The sequence below is a fragment of the Stegodyphus dumicola genome, chromosome 8, assembly GCF_044657685.1.
Source record: "Stegodyphus dumicola isolate Sdum_Otavi_A_Nest chromosome 8, ASM4465768v1".
In the NCBI taxonomy this organism is placed as follows: domain Eukaryota; kingdom Metazoa; phylum Arthropoda; class Arachnida; order Araneae; family Eresidae; genus Stegodyphus; species Stegodyphus dumicola.
Window position 1 is genome coordinate 190,426,732 of NC_140775.1, and position 21,863 is coordinate 190,448,594.

The 21,863-nt window shown below is 34.2% G+C and overlaps 2 long non-coding RNA genes across 2 annotated transcripts in view; one reads left to right on the plus strand and one right to left on the minus strand.

The window, feature by feature from the left end:
* LOC118184815 (uncharacterized) overlaps window positions 1–14,068 on the plus strand; it is a 40,606-nt gene extending 26,538 nt beyond the window's left edge. Inside the window, exon 8 of the long non-coding RNA XR_004757484.2 lies at window positions 13,253–14,068. This is a non-coding gene — a long non-coding RNA (uncharacterized LOC118184815). The remainder of the gene's footprint in view (window positions 1–13,252) is intronic.
* LOC118184816 (uncharacterized) overlaps window positions 6,466–21,863 on the minus strand; it is an 86,791-nt gene continuing 71,393 nt past the window's right edge. Inside the window, exons 2-3 of the long non-coding RNA XR_004757485.2 lie at window positions 13,186–13,283; window positions 6,466–6,965 (exon numbers count right to left, since the gene is read on the minus strand). This is a non-coding gene — a long non-coding RNA (uncharacterized LOC118184816). The remainder of the gene's footprint in view (window positions 6,966–13,185; window positions 13,284–21,863) is intronic.

Genomic DNA, 21,863 nt, shown 5'->3' on the forward strand with positions numbered 1-21,863 from the left:
TATTACGGATTTCCTCATTGTTCCGTTTATAGCATTTTCAGCAAAATTCTGTATTTCTGCGGAAATTTTGCAGCAGTTCCTTCTATTGCTGGCAAATTTCACAAGCTCTCATTTAAAAACTAAGGCAAAAAATACCATAATTTGTTTAAAAAAACATTGGAGCTTGGAATACAGTGAGAAAGAAAGCATGCAAAAATAGTGGCATTGCTTGATTGAAGCACTGTTATGAGCATGGTTGACAGAGGAGTGGTTATGTGTATAGTGAGGTAGTTGAATAAATATGCAAGTACCGATATTTTGTGGCCCGTTGCAGTCTGTGTGAGTCCTGAATTCTGCTGCCAAGTGCCTCTCTTCATTCTAAACATTCTACTTACTCTAAATTTTGTATTCCAGTATTTTCCCTACATTCTAAAGATTTAGCCATTGCTTAATTTTGTTGTTCCAAATTCTAAAATTTCTGCCACCAGGTGTGGTGACAAACTTAGACTTGTTTGAATAATAAGTCACTTATTCTCAATTGAAACAGCGTTAAATATAATATTTTGGTTTATGTCTTTCATTTGCCCTCACCCCTCCAACAAAAAGTGTGTAATCGTCGCCAAATGTCAGCAGTGATAATCCAAAGCAGTGATGATTGAAATGTCAGCAGTGATAATACAAAGACGAATAATTTCAAATGATCAGAGCTGGCAGGAAATAATGCAGCGAACAAATGGAGGTCAGAAACACACTCTGTCTTACACTCCAAAAACCTCGGTTTAAAACCTGTCTAGGTGATTGCATTCTGGTCAGGAATTCAAAATGAGAAATTATAAACAATTGGGTAATTTACGTAATAGAAATTGTATATATCTTTGAAGAATAATTTTCTTTCTCTTTATGTATTCAGTTTCTTTCATTTTCTTTTCATTTTAGAATTTTTGGATTTCTATTATTCTAAAAAAACTAAATGCATTTAGAATGTAAAGAAAAAGCTGCTAATGTTATTTCATTAGTCAGAAATATGAAATATATATGGTAAGGACTGGTTACAGAGCTGGTGTGGCAGAATTTTTAGATTTTAATCACACACCAAGCAATAAAATTTAGAAATGACAGAACTTTTAGAATTTAGAACAGGCACTGGGAGCAGAATTTAGAATCCGCAGAGATTGCATTAGGTGGGAAAGTGCCTAGCGCCAGCTCTGTGTATGATGCATTAAGACATAATAGATAAATCTGTTAAATTGACAGTTTTCAATTTCTTTATTAATGATAAAATTCCTTTCTATAATGCCTGTCCATGTCATAAGATTAGAAGCATTTTTTATATTTTCCCTGCTTGTATTCCGGTATAGTAAAAAGTAGGGAAAATAAGGGAAAGATAAAGATGTTAAGAAAAAGATTTTCGTTTCGGAAGTAAAACATTCAAATATTATGTTTTCATTGTTATCCATTACATGTTAATACCATGGAGGCATTTTTCATTTTGTCACATTTTTATGTAATCTTCTAGAATCATGGGTCTATAATTCTTGCCTTCAAATTTTGCTAAACTTTCTAAGCTGCAGTGTCAAAAACCCTAAAGGCGGCCCACCAGCAGCCGAGCGGTAAAGTCGCTGAACACTGGTAGTTCGGTCCGAGGTTCGAATCCCATGAACGGGCTGGCTGCATGGGTGTTTTCGTGGTTTTCCCCATGTGTAACGTGTATACGAGCCAGTTTCCCTTAGAAAGTCCTCCACGAAGGCATCCCTCCCCTTAGGCAGATAGCCCTAGTGTGCTTTGCCATAATTAAATACATCACACCACCTAAAATCCTAAAGAAAAATTACTCCTACGAATTCTATAACAGCAAAAAGCCAGAAATATTTTGGGGAAAGAAATCAGAGAGAAAAAATGCAAAATTAATTTTATAGAGAAAGCTGATACATATTTTGAGAATTCTGAATATTCTGAGACAATAACATGGGAAAAACTCTTACCATAAGAAAATTAAAAAGAAGATATTTTAAATTAATTACATAGCTATTTTGCTTTTGCTAAGAACCGTTTCATAAATTGTGCTTTTATACCTTGTTTATTTTTCAGATTCAAAATATTGTATAAGTGGCCTAAAGGTCATTTGACAGCAAAAAATAAAATTGCTTTATTTTAATGTTATTTTTTAAAGATAATTTCAATGTGTTACCATTATTTTAATGAAATTTATCAACTTTACAGTGTTTTAAAAAAAAATCGTCGAAAAATTCCCAGATCTCGGAATAAAAATTTTCTACAGAAACTGATCTCAAAATCTCCAAAATGTTGATAAATCACCAAATTTAGAACCATTTAATAAAAGAATTCACATCCCCAAAAGTGATTTTGAAATGGAATTATTCTCAATACTGATTATTAATCTAATAACAGGAAAAGTTCTGTTAAGGTAACTTGGTAAAATATTGAGCCGATTAGCCCGTTATTATAAATTCCACACAAAACATTAATCGAAAAACTGATGATGTCAAACTTCGGCAGTGCCCAGTAATGGATGTTCTGCCTATTGTACATTTCATTCTATAAAATGCATGCCTCATCCGTCTACACTATACCTGCCAAGAATGTTGACTGGACCTCTATCTGATTCATGATGAAGTTGAACCATGCAAAATGTCTCTCGGCATCCCCGTCCAGTAATTCCTGATTGGGAGTTGGTCGATATGGATGAGCACCTAATTCATTTATGGTTTTCCAATTTTTCTTCAAGCAACTTTTTTTAAGAGACCACACTTTTCACTTATCTTTCTTGTGCTGCTGTTTGAATATGTGGGGCCATATGATAAAACAACTTCCGGTTGCACTTTTCGCCTTACCTTAGCTGGACTGCCAGATCAAAGTCAGCTAGTCACTCAGCCTATCTCCCTTAAGCGTTTCATAATCCGTAGGATAGTTTTGTATGAAGAATGTGGGCCTGCAGAAACCATTCTGTTAGATATGTACTAGGATTAGATCTGTTATATATGTACTAGGTAGCCTCCCATTCTGTTAGATATATACTAGGAAATCGAGGTCTCTTAGGGGAAGCTTTTAATTTAGGAATTTAATGAGAAATCACCATGAGTTACGTCAGATTGAGTAGGCAGAATCATCTAACTCGGTAATAATTTTTTTTGGTCAGAATATCTTTCACTATAAGAGGTGCACTCTGGTGATGATTGAACTGCAAAAAGTCTGCAGAAGTTTTGCTGGGGAAAGGGCAGAATTATCCACTGCTTGCTGCGTTTTTAAGAATTGCACAAAATCGGTATCCTTGTACACATCGACCTATTTTCACTTAAAAAAAAAAAAAAATGCCAGAATTGCACAAAAATGGCACTATGCACTCCCTTGGCTTTATCCATGTACACATCAACCTATTTTCACTTAAAAAGTCAAAGAAAATTGACAAAAATCCAATTCCTCTTAATCTTGTAAAAAGTGCCAAACAAATAAGTGGACGATTCTGCACTTTGCCTGTTTTGCTTATGAACATTTCTTCAATTAAACTCTTTTTCATCTGCTCTGTAATGTTTTCGGGTTATCAATTAAATTAATCTTCTTGGATCATCTGTTATCAGTCGTGCTTCTTCATTTACATTTGTGGAATCATCTATATCACTGTCTGGTTCATCTTTGCATAGCTTATGATATACACACTCACAGCATGTTTTCATGATACTTTAATCATGTATCAGCTTCAATTGTTCTTCAATAGTTCAATAGTTTCAGCAATACATGTTTTAATTTTCTCTTAATATACGATGCTAATATACTGTCATAAGTTTCAATACTTATATTTTACTGTGAAGTGCATGCACGGATGTAAGTTGCTTTCGCTATAGCTAACATCTGCCTTAGAACTTCTTTCTTCTACTGACATCTACATCAAGATATATTTCATAGTCCATCTTAATGTGTGCCGTGAGGCCTTTTAAGTTATTTAAAAATTATGTGCAATCGTACAGCCATCCAAATGGACGGAAATAGAATATCATAAGAGTGACAAAGTCAAGGAATGCAAGGTACAGGATAAGACCTTGTGATTGCTAGTGCTGCCCTCTGTTGGCTCGAAAGTGAATTGTGATAGTACTCCACTTGTGGGTATAATTCAATGCAAAATATATATATAATAAAACACAGACAGAGAATATAAATAAATGAAAATTATATCATTAGATATAATGTAAATATATGTCCAGAATACTAGTTGAAACACAAAATTCTCGAGATCAAATACAGAACTCATGACCTTCAAATTTCTCATAGAAGAAATGTGCTGTGTATAGAACTGTGCTGTTACATACGCCCACATGAAGATCTCATTGACATGATAGTAGGAGAAATGCTGAATCAATGCGGTTTAGAAAAAAACTAATTCTAGAGTAGAATGAAAAATATACAGAATATATACAAAATTATTAGTGGGCATTATGGTGAGTAGTTGTCACTGTTTTGAAGGTATTTTCGACTGTAGAATTATACTCAATAATTCCTGCAGTTTTCGTGTATTTCTTCATTTTGCTGGGCCCTGTAGTGATTCAGAAATATATCAGAATATATTCAAAGTTTGGACTGCTAGTATCGTGTGTATCTGGGAATTTCTCACGTATCAGGGAGAGTTAACTATATAGTATGGAAGATTTTATTTTGGAAAACTTAAATTTTTTGTGATAAGTTTTCCCCCACAGTTCAGGCAGTAACACCATGTAAAAGGTATTGGTAACACCCCATCTGTAACAGTTTGAGTTGTATATACATATTAACTTAGCTGTGTTTAAATGCAAGTTATGCCACTTACTTATGCCATTTACTTAAATGCAAGTTATGCCTGGAATTAAAATATCATGCCGTTTTATATCTGATTTCGAAGTTGTAACTCATAAAGTGATATTGCTTTCTATTGTATTGTAAAGTTAAGATATTGCTTTGTATTGCTGTATTCCGTATTTTTGTTCTTGACATCATAATTTAGTCAGATAATTCTAGATTGTTTGTGTGATCTTAGATTATGAGACTTTTAAAATTGTATTTATATTCATTGTATTGAGTAGTTAACAACAACAAAATTATAAAAGCACTTCATTTTTATTGCAGATCTTAAACATTTTAGCTGTCTCATGAGATATTTTTCATAAGACTCAGTTGAAAGACTGAAATTTCTTTCTATTTTTGTATAATTTATGATATTTGTACCTAATAGTTTCTTGTAGTACCCAGATAATAATGCTTTAGTCTATTATTAAAAAACATCAGCATCTAAGTTAGTATATAATAGTTATGATGTAATAATAGTTAGTATATGATGTTTTACTGAAAATTTGCTTTAGACATTTTGCCTATAGTTCAAGGAAACACCCTGAAAAAATGCATGTTCATTTCAAAATATCAGCAATTTTTTTAATATGTATTGTTCAAGAAAGATATGCAGGAACTTAAGAAAAAATATAGTGTGTTAGTCCATAAATTCGTGCGCATTTTTTGCTAAATTTTTAAATATAAAAAACACAATTTAATATTTTAATCAATTATATATTTTCCTCCATTATCTACAATGTCTCATCATCTTACAGGGAGCATTTTTATGCCATTGCTGTAGAAAGACTCTGGTTTTGAAAACAACTTGAAAGTTCATTCTGTACATCCTGTTTAGAATTTAATGTTTTTCCCAGTAAAAAATTTTGTAAGGCACGAAATAAGTTAAAATCACTTTGGGTAATATCTGGGGAGTAAGCAAAATGTGGGAAGAGCTAGCTCCTAATTAAATTCACTCATTTTTTGCAGCTTTTGTTCGAGCCGTATGCATTCTAGCGTTATCACGATGAAACAACACTTTCTTGATATTCACCCATCATGGGCGCTTTTTGATCCATTCTGAGTTTAGACGGCAAAGTTGTTTACTATAAACTTCTGAATGAATCGTTTGATTTGATTCTAATAGTTTAAAATGTCCTGAATGGGGTTCATCATCAATGCTGCTTTTTCCAACTTTAAAATTTTTAAACCATTTCTGGACAGTCCTTACACTCATAGTCTGTTCACCGTGCACACTAGTAATTTTTATCGCTGCAAACCTGGCAGATTCACCACACGAAAATAAAAAATGTAGCACAGCATGTTTGTACTGATTATCTTCTATGGGTACTAAAATGCGCTCGATATTTACGAAAGTTGGTGATGAACTGAATAATATGTGAGTCAAACGATGACAAGTTTCAACAGGTTCAAAATTGTATTGTTTTAGTAAATGCGTCATAGTGAATTCTATGCACACTTTTAATGCGCACAAACTCATGGACTGACCCGATATGTGAAACAGAACTATGCAGGGTCAGAAGGCATCTGCTATTACAACCGCTGATTGTTGTATTAGTTTTAACTTGAAGTCGCTGATTGTTGTATTAGTTTTAAGTTGAAGTCATTCATTTTGTATTCTATTAAAGTAACTAGAAAGATTTCGAAAATATATTTTATTGCAATTACAAATTAATTGATAATACACAAAAATCTATTTCTTTATAGCTTTATACATATAATTTTGTGTAAAGAAATAATGGATTTGAATCAAGAAAAACCTTTTATTCACCATGGTCAATGTGACATTTCCTTAATCTCTGTACATTCTGTCCATGACAAAGTGCGTACATATTTTTACCCGTCAGTTCGTCAGCTATGTAATCGAACAGTTCTAACACTCTGGGAAGAAATGATGGAAAATTAGAATACAACTTTGGCAACAGTAATTTCTGAAATTTATTTTCAAGTTCCTCTTATCTGGATTCACAGTGTGCCACTCGAAATTCGAATGTGAGATGCGTCACGAACATGTCGCTGTCCAATCTTACTTCGTTGATAGAAGGTGGAAGTAATGCAATGGCCATGGCCACCATTCCCATCACATTTGCTGACTCCTTGACACTGTCGCTAGAGAAGTAATACTGAGGCCTCAAATGAGGGAGTATTAATACAACCTAAGGAAAATAAAAATTTGCTTCAGAAAAAAAAAGAAGTTCAAGCAGTCATATAATAAGCAAGTCATATATAAGCAAGATTCATTCAATCATATAATTTCAGTTTAAGCTTGTCAGAAGTTATATGCTGGGCATTTCGCTTTGACTACAAATTAAAAAAATAGTTTTTGCCTCATTTTCTATCCAAGTGGACAAAATATATGATAAATAAGGTAAATTTAGCATTTGGAATTTTTTCGACAAATGGTTTTCAAGGCAAAGTCTGGAACACATATGTCCCAGCCATAGTTAACGGTGGGATACAAATGTCCCACACAAAGAGATCGACTTACTGTAAGCACACCTATTATTTTGGAAAACATTATTATATGAAATAGATTTACATGGAACACTACAGGGCAAAACTCATTCTTTGCATAATCCAACATTACACATTGGATAATCCAACATTACACATCGTTCTTTGCATAATCCAACATTACACATCATTCTTTTCTCTATGTTCATTTGTGTACAACGAGCATGGCGGCATCTCGATTTTACAACTATTGGAAGACAATCCCCCAACAGTGAGAAGATTTTAAGTATTTTTTATCCCAGCAGTCATTTTTAAACTTTCAGGGAGACATACATGTTCTGTTAGTAGTCAAAGAGTTAATGAAAACTTGGTTGCAAATGGGCATGCAAACAATTATTCCATACCAAAATATGTAATACATGGTGTAAGAAAAATATTTTATTTATTTCAATAATGCAAATGTTTATGAATATTTTCACTGTGAATTACAAATCACGTGAGCTCCATGTAATTTCCATGTATTATAAATTACACGGTTACAGATATTACTAAAGATAAAATTAAAATTATTAATAAGTATACATTGCATTTAAATCAGCAAATTAGGTAAGAAATGCAATGTCTCAATTTAACACACACATTAAAGGTCTTATAGAGTGTGGAATGGCAGGCTTTTTGAAAACTGGCGGTTTGCCATGTTATGTTGATGACATGCTAGAGCGAGTCTGTCGGTTGACACAGAATTCCTCTTAAAGCACGAAATTGTGCAACTTCAGAACTTAACTATTTAACTTATTTAAACTTAACTACTACTTCACCTGTGATTTTCAACTTATACTTTTAATTTTACTTTTGTTGTAGTTGAATGGCAACAATTATTATTATTGTTAAGGAAAAAAAAAAATTTTCCCCCTTTTTACACAATGTTTAGAACGCAGTGTTCTCAGCTTATTTTGATGATGTTTATGTTAGCAATGCTAATTTAAGGCTACATTTTAACTGAATAAAATAGCTGTTATTCTTTAAAATTATCGTATTCATTCATCTGGAGAACTGTAGTTCATTTGAGTGATTGATTTTAAATGCGTCTCTAACTTTTCGTTTGCAGTTGTTTTTTACAACTGATAACAACAACAAAAGGCTTGGACCAACTCTGTTGCAGCCTCAAAGCAGGATGATGAGATGCTTATTTATGTTTATGCTTGCATTGTTTTATTTATTTTTGGATAAATTAATGGAAAATTGCACTTATTATTTTCCCACCAAATCTGAGAAAGCGTAGTAGGTATAGGTTATTTTTAACTTCCAGTCTACTTTGATGCTTCATTTTCTTTTGCAAACTAGTTGTATCTAAATCCGTTTAAAACGTCTGATCCGCAAAGATAAATCAACACAAATAGAAACAGTGCTACAGACTAACCTAATTCTACGACTGTCATCATGTTGAAATGAAGAGTAAGACAAATGGCCTTCGTCTTTTGCACAACATTTTGACATCCATGACCATACCGCTCATCGTTCTTTGGTCTGTATTGTCTAATAATGAAAGCTGGTAAAAGTTTTATACCATTTCATTACTGAATTCTTCGGCGCGTATTCGAAAGGTCCGTGGTTCGAGTCCCGACAATGACAGTGCTCATTTTCCCCTTCTTCCTGCTTTAAATCAACCTAGTGCCTCTACGGTCTATTCGGCCATATAATCTTTCAGGTTATGCACCAGGAACTCCACCACATCCTCAATCTATTAATTTTCAGGTCTCACGGCTTGATAAAATTTTCCTTAGTTTCTGTATGTTTTTTCCCTGCTTTGTTATCTCGAGAGCTACGATGCAGGAAACTTCCATAGTCTCATGATTTGGTTCATGGAATTATGCGTCATCTCTTTTAAAAGAAATTTCATAACGGTCGAAAAATCTTTTGTCTTTATGTTCAGTGGGAACATTGTGAACATATATACTGTTGGGGAGGGGGGAACTGAGCTACAACTTCGAAATACAGCATGCAAATGTGGTTTGTTAAGTAAATGATGTGCAGCATCATTCAGAATTGTGGAGCGATACAATGCGCATCTGAAGTTTGCAGCTGGTAGAATGTTAAAGGGCAAGTGTGATGAGGGACGAGCATTTACAACCGCGCTGACGGCTTGGATACATTGTAATAAATTTGTAATGTGGCATTGTAATGAAAGATGCCTTTAAGACGTACTCGACGACGTTACAAACATTTGTCAGACTTTGAGAAGGGTCATATCATAGGGCTAAAAGATGCAGGTTGGCTAAACAAACGGATCTGAATATTGGTCAGAGCTATGTGGTCGTTGTTATGTTATGCTATCACCGATTAAATGCCATTTTCCAACTCGCAGGGATTCTGGAATATCCAGGGATACGATTCGCAGGAGACTATGTGATCCTGACGTCTATTAAGATGCTTACCATTGACACTCCACCATAAGCAGTATCGTCTTACATAGTACCGCTGTCGCTCAAGCTGGACAGTGTCCGATTGGAGAAAATGATATTTACTGATGAATCCCACTTTTTTGTCAAAGCAAAGAGCGCTGTGCACATGTTTGAAGACGGAAAGGTGAGCGGTCCAATGTACCTTTGTAACCGAGCAGAACCAGAGGGTGTTATAGTCTGGGGAGCGATCAGATGAGACAGCCGTTCACCATTAGTCATGCTGCGAAGTATTCTGTCTGCTCAAAGGTATGTTAATGAAATTTTGCAGTCGATCGTACTGCCTGTGCTAGCTGATGGTCCAGGTTCTGTTTTCCGACAGGACAATGCTCGGCCACATACAGCATGACTTTCTAGCAATGTCTTCAACATGTCCTTGACTGGCCTGACAGTTCTCGCTTATTAAACATGTTGGGCAATTAAATTCAGCCATGTACAAATACGAAATACTGAATAAAAATATAGAGATTTGTATGAATTACAAATAAAAGGACACTCTTCTTTATATTATTATGTGCACACCGATGATAGCTTGTTGAAATTAATTTTTCCAAAAGCACTTTACAGTTCTGGAACTTCAGCTTTTTCTGCTCATTTAGGGGAATAAAATTTAAATAATAAAATAATATTACAACAGTAGATCCATTGTTATCATTAAGATTGCAAGCCACGTTTATGACTACTAATATTACAAGCTCACAGAGTGATCTGAGCTAAACTCTAAGCTAAACTGAAAAACTAATGTTTCATCTCTAGTTTTATATAGTTTTTCCCTGTCCGCCGACAAATTTCCAATACCTTCGATTTCTTGAAATTGCTGGAAGGTTTAGACAGTTAAGAGCTACACAGAGATCTATACACAAGAATCGGACCAAAATGTCGCTAAGCTTGGCGACAATCTCCCAGCTTCGCCCTATTTCGCCAGTTTGGCAAGACAGTCAAACGTTATAATGTTAAATGGACTTACCCCTGTAGCCCTGTTTTCCTGACGATGCTTCGCCCTCTGAGGCCTTTCATGTTACATTTTACAGGAAGTACTACAATTTACGCATAGGTTCATTAAAATTATTTACTAAATGTACAAAATTCATAGCATTGCCCCTTCCCAAAGATTGCATATCCGGAGCAGTGAGACTCCCGAACAGGCAGCTATACTTACAACAGGAAAATCAATAACCGAACACCAACGCAATATTAAAATAATAATTTCAATAAATAACGTACAACAAATCAAACACTAAGCCAATAAATAAATGCATACATTTACAAATTCATATACCCGAAGGACCATGATTTATTTACATTATATTCACTATGGCCATAGTAAGGGACTAGTCTCTCGTAATGAATGATTTATACTTAGAATCTGATGACTTACGGATACGAACTACGTCGCCGTTCAACTTGGTTTTTCCCAAAAATCGGCACAGGTATTAGAAGCTCCAAGCCCTTCCTAACTTATTACCTCACTGGTCATGGCCCATATCCATATTATTTTCTGAAAAGGAACCTCTCCAATAGCAACAATGGCGTGTGTGGAGTCAAAGGAAATGCAGACCATTATCTATGCTTCTGCCGTGTTACACATTCGGAAACCCACCAATCTAGATCCTAACTTTAAAAGACTGGAAATTTTCTCTTTCTATATCTCTGCGGGCCGAGGTTCTGCGTTTGACAGTGAAATTGCTGCGATTCGCACAGCTCTGTACCAGCTGCCATGGAAAACTTCACAAGAGCTGCTATACTCAGGGATTCCCAAGCTGCTCTGTTGGCTATCGTTTCACATAAAAAATCCCATATCACAGGACATATTGCATTGTCGACATTATCTACAAAACCTGGTTTCACTTGAGAAAACTATAGTCCTCCAGTGGGTTCCCGCCCACTGTGGAATTCCATGTAACGAGAATACTGACTTCTTGTCAAAAAAGGGGTGCTTTAATTATGCAGAATATTTCTCGTCCTTTGCCTTTCCATGCTGTTGGTGATCTTATTAAAAGATCTTTCAAAGTACGTGCTCGGGAAGATCTCTATCATCGTGTTTCTCATAAGTCTTGGAAGAATGCTATCCCGAATTTGTGTAATGGTCCAAGGCCTAGAGCGGTCGCTGAATACCGCCTTGCCACCGGACATGACTGCCTACAATATCATCTTCATAGATGCAAAATTGTTCCTTCTCCAATATGCACTTTGTGCAACTCTGGTGAGGTGATGGACACCGCACATTTACTCCACTGCCCTGCTCTGCGCAAGACTTTTCTCGCCGAGCGTTACTGGGAGACAAGAGATATATTAATTAGATTTATGGACTCTGTTACAACTGGGGGTTTTTTTTCATTGTGTTGCTGTATTCTATCAGGGTTCGTAGCGGTCCTTACAAGTGCTTACAAGTCCTTATATTTGAAAATAAAATATAAAGGCCCTTATAGGTGCTTACTTTTTCTTTAAAGCCCTTATTTTTTTTTAATCCTTTGTTTTTAATAAACGCTCATTTTTTCCCCGTACCAAAGCCGAAACTAAATAAACAACTTTTCTTTCTTATATGCAACGTCAGATGGTGAATCATACTCCTGAAAATTGCTTTCCCCCTTCCTCTGTATTAACGTAACCTATGGTACGCGCGAGAGTACAGACAGGTGCACGTCGTTCTATTGGCCAAGAATTGCGAAAACGTAGAAAATTCCAGTACATTCGGGTATTCTTTTCCTCCCACCCAATTATTATGATCGTTATGCTTATATTATGAGTATATGTATGAATATTTATAATAGTATAGTTGCAGTAACTGCTGAAGTATAGATAAACTTCCAAAAATGGGTGTGTTTTTACACAGATTAGCTTTCTAAGGAATAATATTCGGAATGGCTTAAATAAAAGGAAAGTAAACGAATAGTCAAAATAATTTCAGTTTCTTTGCCAATACATTATACAGTACGGAGGTTGGGAGTTTCTCCGCAAAATCTCTAATATTGAAGCAGCGGACTTTTTTTTGTCACTGTCCAATCTGGATTGAATAGGACTAAAAGTTTTTGCGGTCTACCCAACCCAAGCGAAGATTGATTCTATTCCGGAAATTTAATACAGTCTGTTGAAAATTAGAATCAGAAACACCCCAGATTAGTAATTCTCTTTCTTTTCATTTATTTAGTTCTTTTTTTCTCAATTGTGAGTTTTGGTTTTCACTTGACGGCTTTGGCTTATGAGAAATAATTACCCTTAAAATCTAAATTAAACACGGCTATATATTCAGATTTCAGCACGTGTGCCTTGTGGAACACGTTGTTAATTGCATAATTTAGAATATTTGAAGCGTTAACTCATGGGAGGGGGAAAAAAAGTTCGGTTTCACTTCACTTCACTTTTCGGATAATGTAGGTGTTTAGACATTGGTTCAAAACTCTAACCACTAATCATAGTTTTCTTTTCTTTCAATATTTGTCTTAACAGTGAAACATAAACTTACCCTGTATCCGGAGCTTTTAAAGCAGATATCATTCGAATACAAAAAGGATCTGTTCTTGGCTTTGCAGGAGGAAATGTTGTAGAAAGTCTTCAGGGCAGCTAAGAGGAAAAAAAAAAAAGTAAAAGATTTCACGGAAACGTTTTACACTAGTTAAAGTAAGAGAAGCAAGTTTTGACGGGGCCCCGGAGACAGGTTGGCAAGACACTCTCCTTGAACAGAAAGGTCTGAAGTTCTATCCCGGTAAGTAAGTAATATTGAATTATGATAGTTAAACACGAAATAATGTGTAATAGAAGCATATATGGTATATTAATAAATAAGTAATAATACAATGTGTTATGAGTTGCAGGTAGAAAGAAAGAGGGGCTCCCCACGGAACAAGGAAATAACCGGGTGGCACTCGAAATAGCCCCAAAAAAGTAGGAGATTATTTAAGAGGAAAATAGTGCCACCCGGGAGGGGCTTTTGCAAAATTTTTCCATCTCCTGGGCTGGGGGGTGTAAATTTTAAATTTAATTTTGAAGTTTATTTCTAATGTTTGAAGTTTCTAATACAAATATTGTTGTTGCAGTCGCCTAGTGAGTATCTGAAATGTTTCTGTGCTGTGCTACTGCTCTTATAAGCAATGTATCAGAATATTTAAAAATAAATAAATAAAAATAAATTTGTTTTACGAATAATGGGTTTATATTGTTTATGTTTAAATATTCATTAACATATTTTTGGCGTTTAGAAATCAGTTCGTCCCGGAAAGTTAAATTTATCGTCGTTTAGAAATTTTAGGCTTTTGCCTCTAACCTCTTCATTTTTGTAAATATATTAACTTGTTTTATTTATGGAAGTAATTATAAATTAATTTTATGAACTCGAAATATTTATATTTTTTCCTATAATTCAATTCATTTTCCACAAAATCCAGCACTTTTGTGTATTGTTAACCCTTTGGTCTATAACCACGAGTCTGACTCGTGCTAAAGAATTTGTGCTGAAACTAAAAGCCACGAGTCTGACTCGTGCTAAAGAATTTGTGCAATAAACAAAAGCCACGACTCTGATTCGTGCTAAAGAATTTGTGTCATAAACAAAAGCCACGAGTCTGACTCGTGCTAAAGAATTTGTGTCATAAACAAAAGCCACGAGTCTGACTCGTGCTAAAGAATTTGTGCCATAATCAAAAGCCACGAGTCTGACTCGTGGTAAAGAATTTGTGCAATAAACAAAAGCCACGAGTCTGACTCGTGCTAAAGAATTTGTGTCATAAACAAAAGCCACGAGTCTGACTCGTGGTAAAGAATTTGTGCAATAAACAAAAGCCACGAGTCTGACTCGTGCTAAAGAATTTGTGCTGAAACTAAAAGCCACGAGTCTGACTCGTGCTAAAGAATTTGTGCAATAAACAAAAGCCACGACTCTGATTTGTGCTAAAGAATTTGTGTCATAAACAAAAGCCACGAGTCTGACTCGTGCTAAAGAATTTGTGTCATAAACAAAAGCCACGAGTCTGACTCGTGCTAAAGAATTTGTGCCATAATCAAAAGCCACGAGTCTGACTCGTGGTAAAGAATTTGTGCAATAAACAAAAGCCACGAGTCTGACTCGTGCTAAAGAATTTGTGTCATAAACAAACGCCACGAGTCTGACTCGTGGTAAAGAATTTGTGCAATAAACAAAAGCCACGAGTCTGACTCGTGCTAAGGAATTTGTGCCATAACCAAAAGCCACGAGTCTGACTCGTGCTAAAGAATTTGTGCAATAAACAAAAGCCACGAGTCTGACTCGTGCTAAAGAATTTGTGCTATAACCAAAAGCCACGAGTTTGACTCGTGCTAAAGAATTTGTGCTATAACCAAAAGCCACGAGTTTGACTCGTGCTAAAGAATTTGTGCAATAAACAAAAGCCACGAGTCTGACTCGTGCTAAAGAATTTGTGCAATAAACAAAAGCCACGAGTCTGACTCGTGCTAAAGAATTTGTGTCATAAACAAAAGCCACGAGTCTGACTCGTGCTAAAGAATTTGTGCAATAAACAAAAGCCACGAGTCTGACTCGTGCTAAAGAATTTGTGTCATAAACAAAAGCCACGAGTCTGACTCGTGCTAAAGAATTTGTGCCATAACCAAAACCCACGAGTCTGACTCGTGCTAAAGAATTTGTGCCATAACCAAAAGCCACGAGTCTGACTCGTGCTAAAGAATTTGTGCAATAAACAAAAGCCACGAGTCTGACTCGTGCTAAAGAATTTGTGTCATAAACAAAAGACATGAGTCTGACTCGTGATAAAGAATTTGTGTCATAAACACAAGCCACGAGTTTGACTCGTGGTGAGGAATTTGTGCATAAAATTACTATCAGAAGTTACGTTCACACGTTTCAAATATAATTTCGTATAAAGAATTAAAAACTCTTATACCCATCATGCGATTATTTTTATCAACTCATCAATTGATTATGATTACACCCTAGACGTCTTAAAATTACCATTTGTACCTAAACATTGTTTATTATTTCACAATTCCTTTCATTACACTGAAATATATGTGTCATGAAAAGTATACATTTTACAGCAGTTCGGATACACGGCTGAACTGAATGGCATGGCACTGTCTTGTTTACTATAGCTCGCGCAGTTGGCAGATATCGTTTAGGCCAGGGGGGTAAGGAAATTTCGTGATTAAAACAAATTACCTTTCTAAGCGTATTGAGGTCTTTTATTTATTAGGAAACATTTATTAAGAGCATCCGCTGTCTATTGTTATCTGATAATTACGTTCGGGCAAATCATGCTATTCAGAAATATATCTCCCATGAACTTTATCTTATCAGCTTTATTTTTTATGCACGGTACGTTATTTTATACCTCTATAGCGAACTTCCATTGCAGGAGAATAAGATTTAGAAAACTCTGCGGATTTCTATGAATGAAATTTTTTATGAATTTTTTTCAGAATTTCTACAAGTTTTAACTAAAATTAAGTATTCTTAATCTTTAAAATCATCTAAATTTTGAATGTTAGGAGGCGTATCTCCCCCCCCCCATTCCAAAATTAAATTACCGGGACACACTTTTACATTATTGTCCTTTTTATCTTCACTCCCACTTTTTTATACATTCCAAGCAAAAGCTAAACTGAGCAGATAGAACATCTGCTTTTTGGAGAACCAAAAATACACAGTTTGCGACACCAAAGAACTTGAATGGAATCTCTCATTCCATTCAAGGTCTTTGGATAAGCTGTTCCCACACATCTCTGTTAAATCTGATCAGAGCTTAAATTGCGCCGGAGCCCGCCGGAGGACCGCTCCGGTGCTTCTTAGTTTTTGGGATAAATTCTAATTCTAGCCGGAGCCCACCGCAGCCCTTAATAAGAAAAGGCTTTCGGCACTTCTTTTATGTAACTAAACAACAATTTCAGTAGAAATGCGATCTCGAAAATTTTATTTTTAGCAATAAAATTATATTAAAAATTAGTCATTAAATTTTAATTTACCTCTTTGCATTTTGTATAATTTTTAATCATTTAATTACTTTAATCCTTAATTATTCAATTATTTTAATAAACAATAGTAAATTAATTATTAATAAATATTCATTGTTAACATCAATTCTACAATTAAATAATTATTAATTAACTCTTAAATTTTTAACGATTTTAATAGTCATTTTATTCATTTATTTACTCTAGTTTCTCTTTCCTGTCGGTCTTCCATACGGCTCCGGCAATTCTACTTTTAAAAATTAAGCCTTGAAGCTGATGTTATGTTGAAAATTTTTGCTATTAAAGAAAAGAGGAAGTACTGAGTAGATAGTATGAGTTTGGGAAGAATAAAATTTTCTACATCCATAAAAAAATACATAAGGCATATCCAAGCAAATAAATATATAAAATAAAAATACAACCATCAACCCACATACATCCTTAATTCTAAAAAATAAGGATGAAATACAACCTTATCTACATCTCTTCTTAGACCAGTATGATTTCCTGAACCAGTTTCATGAAGAAATAATAAATGTTAAGGGGGCTCATACACCTTAAAACCCATAAAATCTTCCAATATGTGACTGTTGCATGTATTGGAATAACTTATTTATTTTAAAAGCCATTACTTCGAACTCTTTTACAGCTGACTACATAATATGGCTGCTTTGTGAAATAGTCATCAGAAAGTTTGTGTTGCCACAAATATTTTTATAATTTAATTCGCTTTGTGACAAAAGTTTTCGTCATGTTTTCACCTTGCGCGCACGGTTTAAAACATTCTGTCGCATAATTTAATTCCTATTTAATACATAGCACTTATAACTTTTGAAAACTACTGTGAACCAAAAATTCTAAGAATTTCATGTTAAATTTTTATTTTACTTAGAGTTAAGTTTATAAAATGTATTTTATTAAAAAAAATCTCTAATGTTTTGGGGCATAAAATTTTTAATGTTAAAATATTCATCAAATTTTTGATTCATTTAGAAAATAGTGCCCATATAAAGAATTCCATCGAATTTTAAGTATGTTCCATAAGCCATTTTAAAAATATCATGCGCGCAAGGTGGAAACATGACGAAAAATTTTGTCACAAAGCGGATTAAATTAAAAAAATATTTGTGGCAACATAAACTGTCTTGTTAGTAGTTACCAAAGCAACTTTATTATGTAGCCAGCTGGTAAAAAGTTGGAAGTAATTGCTTTTAGAATAAATAAAATACCCCAATTCTTGCAACATTCATATATCCGAAGATCATAAGGGGTTTAAGGTGTAGGAGCCCCCTTAAACAACAAAAACAATTACGAATGGCAAAATTAAATGCAAAGCAAAAAATTGAGTCAAAGTAGAATTCTCCACTGCAAATCCGTTTCAAACTCACTCTTTTGCATTCTTTAGGTCTTCCGCAGGATTGTCGAACATTATTTAGAATTTAATAAATATTCTAAAAACAGCTAATCCACTGAAAATATCTTTCCATGCCTAAATATTTTTTTTTTTTTAAATGCCATGAAAAATAGCATTTAAAATTAATTACGAAATGACAAGGTCTAATCTGGGTATCAATATTTTTTTGTTGAACAATATTTAGAAGCAAAATACGTATGAAAATTAAAGAATATGCATATTTTGAAATGAGCAAATTCGAAAAACCCAAACGGGTAGAATTGATAACAAATATCCTCAAAATGAATGCTAACGAAGTCCTCCGGAAAATGCAGTAGGTACATCCTCAGGATGTGAAATTTGCGAAGCCCTCGTAATATCTGAGACTCAGCATCTTCAGGACATCCTCACATATCCCGGGACATAGCGAATTAAACCAGACATCCTCGGGATGTTAAATTACAGTGTCCTCGGGACATCTGAGAATCAACAAACTCAGGATATCCTAAGTATGCCCCGGGATATTGCGACTCAAATAGGACATCCTGAGGATATTCTGTGCTATAGAGGTATTATATTTTTTTATAAAAACATTTTGCTTTGCAATCGTACATATCTTTGGAGAACTAAATGCATTCTTATTGGACATTGGATAGGATAGATGAATAAGAAGATTGTATTCACTTTCCATATTTCCCAGAAGTTGAAAACTTCATGCATTCTTTTACTCCTACAGGAGACCACTGGGTGAGCAGCTGTGCCACCAAGAAGACTTTATTGCTAACTCAGTGGGACCATGTTTATTTGAAATTTATAACTATGAAATTTGGAAATATACAATAAATCATTATACATAAAAATATACATTAAATAATGTTATAAGAAATATTTTGAAAAATATACATAAAAACCGGACCAGCGTGCAGAACCACTACGCCAAGAAGGTGGAAGAAATACCTTATATACTCCCCCTTTTAAAGGGCGACTGGGATTTTTAGGGGACCCAAACGGCAAATCCTGGGTTGGGGAGAAATCCTCATCCACCACCCTTTTAGTTCGGGCACCACTGTAGAGACATTAGTTATTTTTTGGAGGCTAGAGAGCTGAAAAATGAGCAAACGCCTTCGCCGGGAATCGAACCACAGACCTCTGGAATACCGGCCCAGTGTTCAGAACTACTACTCCGCGAAGGCACGCCAAGAAGGTGAGAGAAGCACCTTATACAGCTTATGAGATGAAATATATTGAAACATGAAATATCTTGAATCTTGGCTTGACTTTATGTTCCTTTTAAATGTTCACAGTTTTCTATTCGATATTTGACTAAGTTATACACTTTATTACGAAGGAAATTACTTTTAAGAAGTTATAAACTAGATTAGTGCGTTGACAGCTGTGAAGGGGTGAAAGTGGAGATCTTTGATTATTGAGCATTCGAACATATAATGATATATTGTTCCTACTGAGGCACAGATGCAGTTGTCAGTATGATGGAAGCCTAAACGATGAAGATATGAATACACCTGGTTACAGCCGAAAACATCGCGGACGAAAACGTCGCGGAGAAAACAACGAAAGGTGAAAACGTTGTGCTACAAAACATCGTGGGAAAAAGCATCGCAAAAAGAAAACATCGTGGTACAAAGCATCGTCGTCGAAAATAACTCGGTTCAAAAACTTCGCAGTTTAAAAGCATCGTCGTCGAAAATATCGTGGTAAAAAATAAATTATCTACAAATCATCGCATGACGATACGATAACATCGCAGACATGCTTTTTTCAGACCTGCTTTTCACAGACATGCTTTAATAACTGTAAATGGATATTCCCACAATGATTTGTGAGCGCAAGATGGAAAGAAAGATAATTTTTACTTTCATATTTTTTATTAACAAATAAAATTTTGCTGAGAAAATAAGAAGGAAAGCACATAATAGAATTTTAGCACATAATAGAACTAACAAAGGCCATTAATAAATCATTTTTATAAAGTTTTGACTGGTAATTTTTCATGAAAAGTATAATCTATAATTTGCATTTAATTTTCTATGCTTAAGTTTCCTTCTTACTTTTTCAGCAAAAATTTATTAGTTAATAAAAAAATGTGAAAGTAAAAATTATCCTTCTTTCCATCTTGCGCTCACAAACCATTATGGGAATATCCATTTATAATTATTAAAACCTGAAAAAAGCATGTCTGCGATGTTATCGTCACGCGATGATTTGTAGATAATTTATTTTTTACCACGATATTTTCGACGACGATGTTTTTAAACTGCGACGTTTTTGAACGGCTTTATTTTCGACGACGATATTTTAGAACTGCGATGTTTTTCTCTTTGCGAAGTTTTCTGCCACGATGTTTTGTAGCATGACGTTTTCGCCTTAGATTTTTTTCTCCGCGACGTTTTCGTCTGCGATGTTTATCGGTGAACACCATACACCTATAGTTAATACTACTCGAATAAAATCGAGACTCGATTGTTTTTACACATGGAAAAAAAAAATTGGTACGAATAAAAAAAAGTGAGAAAGGTCCAGCGTAAGGGTGTTGAAGAAGCACTACTGAAATGGTTTACCATTCAAAGAAACTGCCATCTGCCAATATATGATAAGATACTTCATATAAGGGCTAATAAATCTGCCCAACTTTTCATTTTTAGATTGCCATTTGGACAGATTTAAGAAGCAGTGCAATATTTTTTCTGGAAAAATTTTCGAAGAATCAAGAAGAGTTTCCAAATTAGATGTCGAGCAATGTGAGGAAAAGTGCTTGGAATAATGTTTCTTGCCGTTACAAAGAAAGACATTTCGAACGCTAAAGAAGCTCGGCTGTTCTAACGATAAAATTTAGAGACCAAAGAGGTGCTGACGGAATGCAAATCAAAGTTATCGTGGGTATTAGTTTGAATGACTTATCATCAAACTGATCATCGTAAGATTTTGGCGACTGTAAAACCTCAAAAACATAAGTGTTTAAAAATAAAATTCTTCTTCTTTTCTACAAAGCTACCTATATAAAAATCAAGTCGGAATAGGTTGAAGAATATAAATCAATTCATTCCACGAGAAATTGCAACTGTTATCATAATAATTTTCGGATTATTATAACTTAATTACTTTTTTAATGACTGCCTACGTTCGGAGCACTTTTTTTTAAAAACATAGAATTCTGATGAAATATATATTTATTTAGTCAATATATGATATCAAATCATGAAAATAGGTAAATTTTTAGGAATATTTTCATAAATTTTTGAAATATATGCAAATTTATGCACCTTTTTAGGAGAATTTAACACTTACGTTAAATGTCGTATATTTTTCCCCCACAGCATGTATTTCAATTTTATTTATACTGTATACTACTACAACACTCATATGTGTTATGAACTAAAATGTTTATGCTATTTCTAAAATTTACTAAAATATGTGTAATTACATGAAAAAACACAGTTTTTTGTAAAATATTTCTTATCGTTTTATACAGAAATACTTATAAAACAATCAAATTAATAAATATAACTTAGATTGTAGCTTAAAACCTAGTAAATAATATAGAAAACACTTTAGTGAAATTTAATAGAGATACCTTTAGAACATTTTGAGTAATTACATTTCTTGTATGTAAAAACACTAGAAAAATTAGTTTTCCAGAAAACGCATTTAAAGATTTCACATTAACAGAAAAACTGTTCTGTTGTATTTTTACACACTTAAAATTCTCCACGTTTGTAACATCACACCCTCCATATCTTTATACTTAAGTAATTTTGATTTCCTATTTGATTTTAATTTTTTTCTGGCTA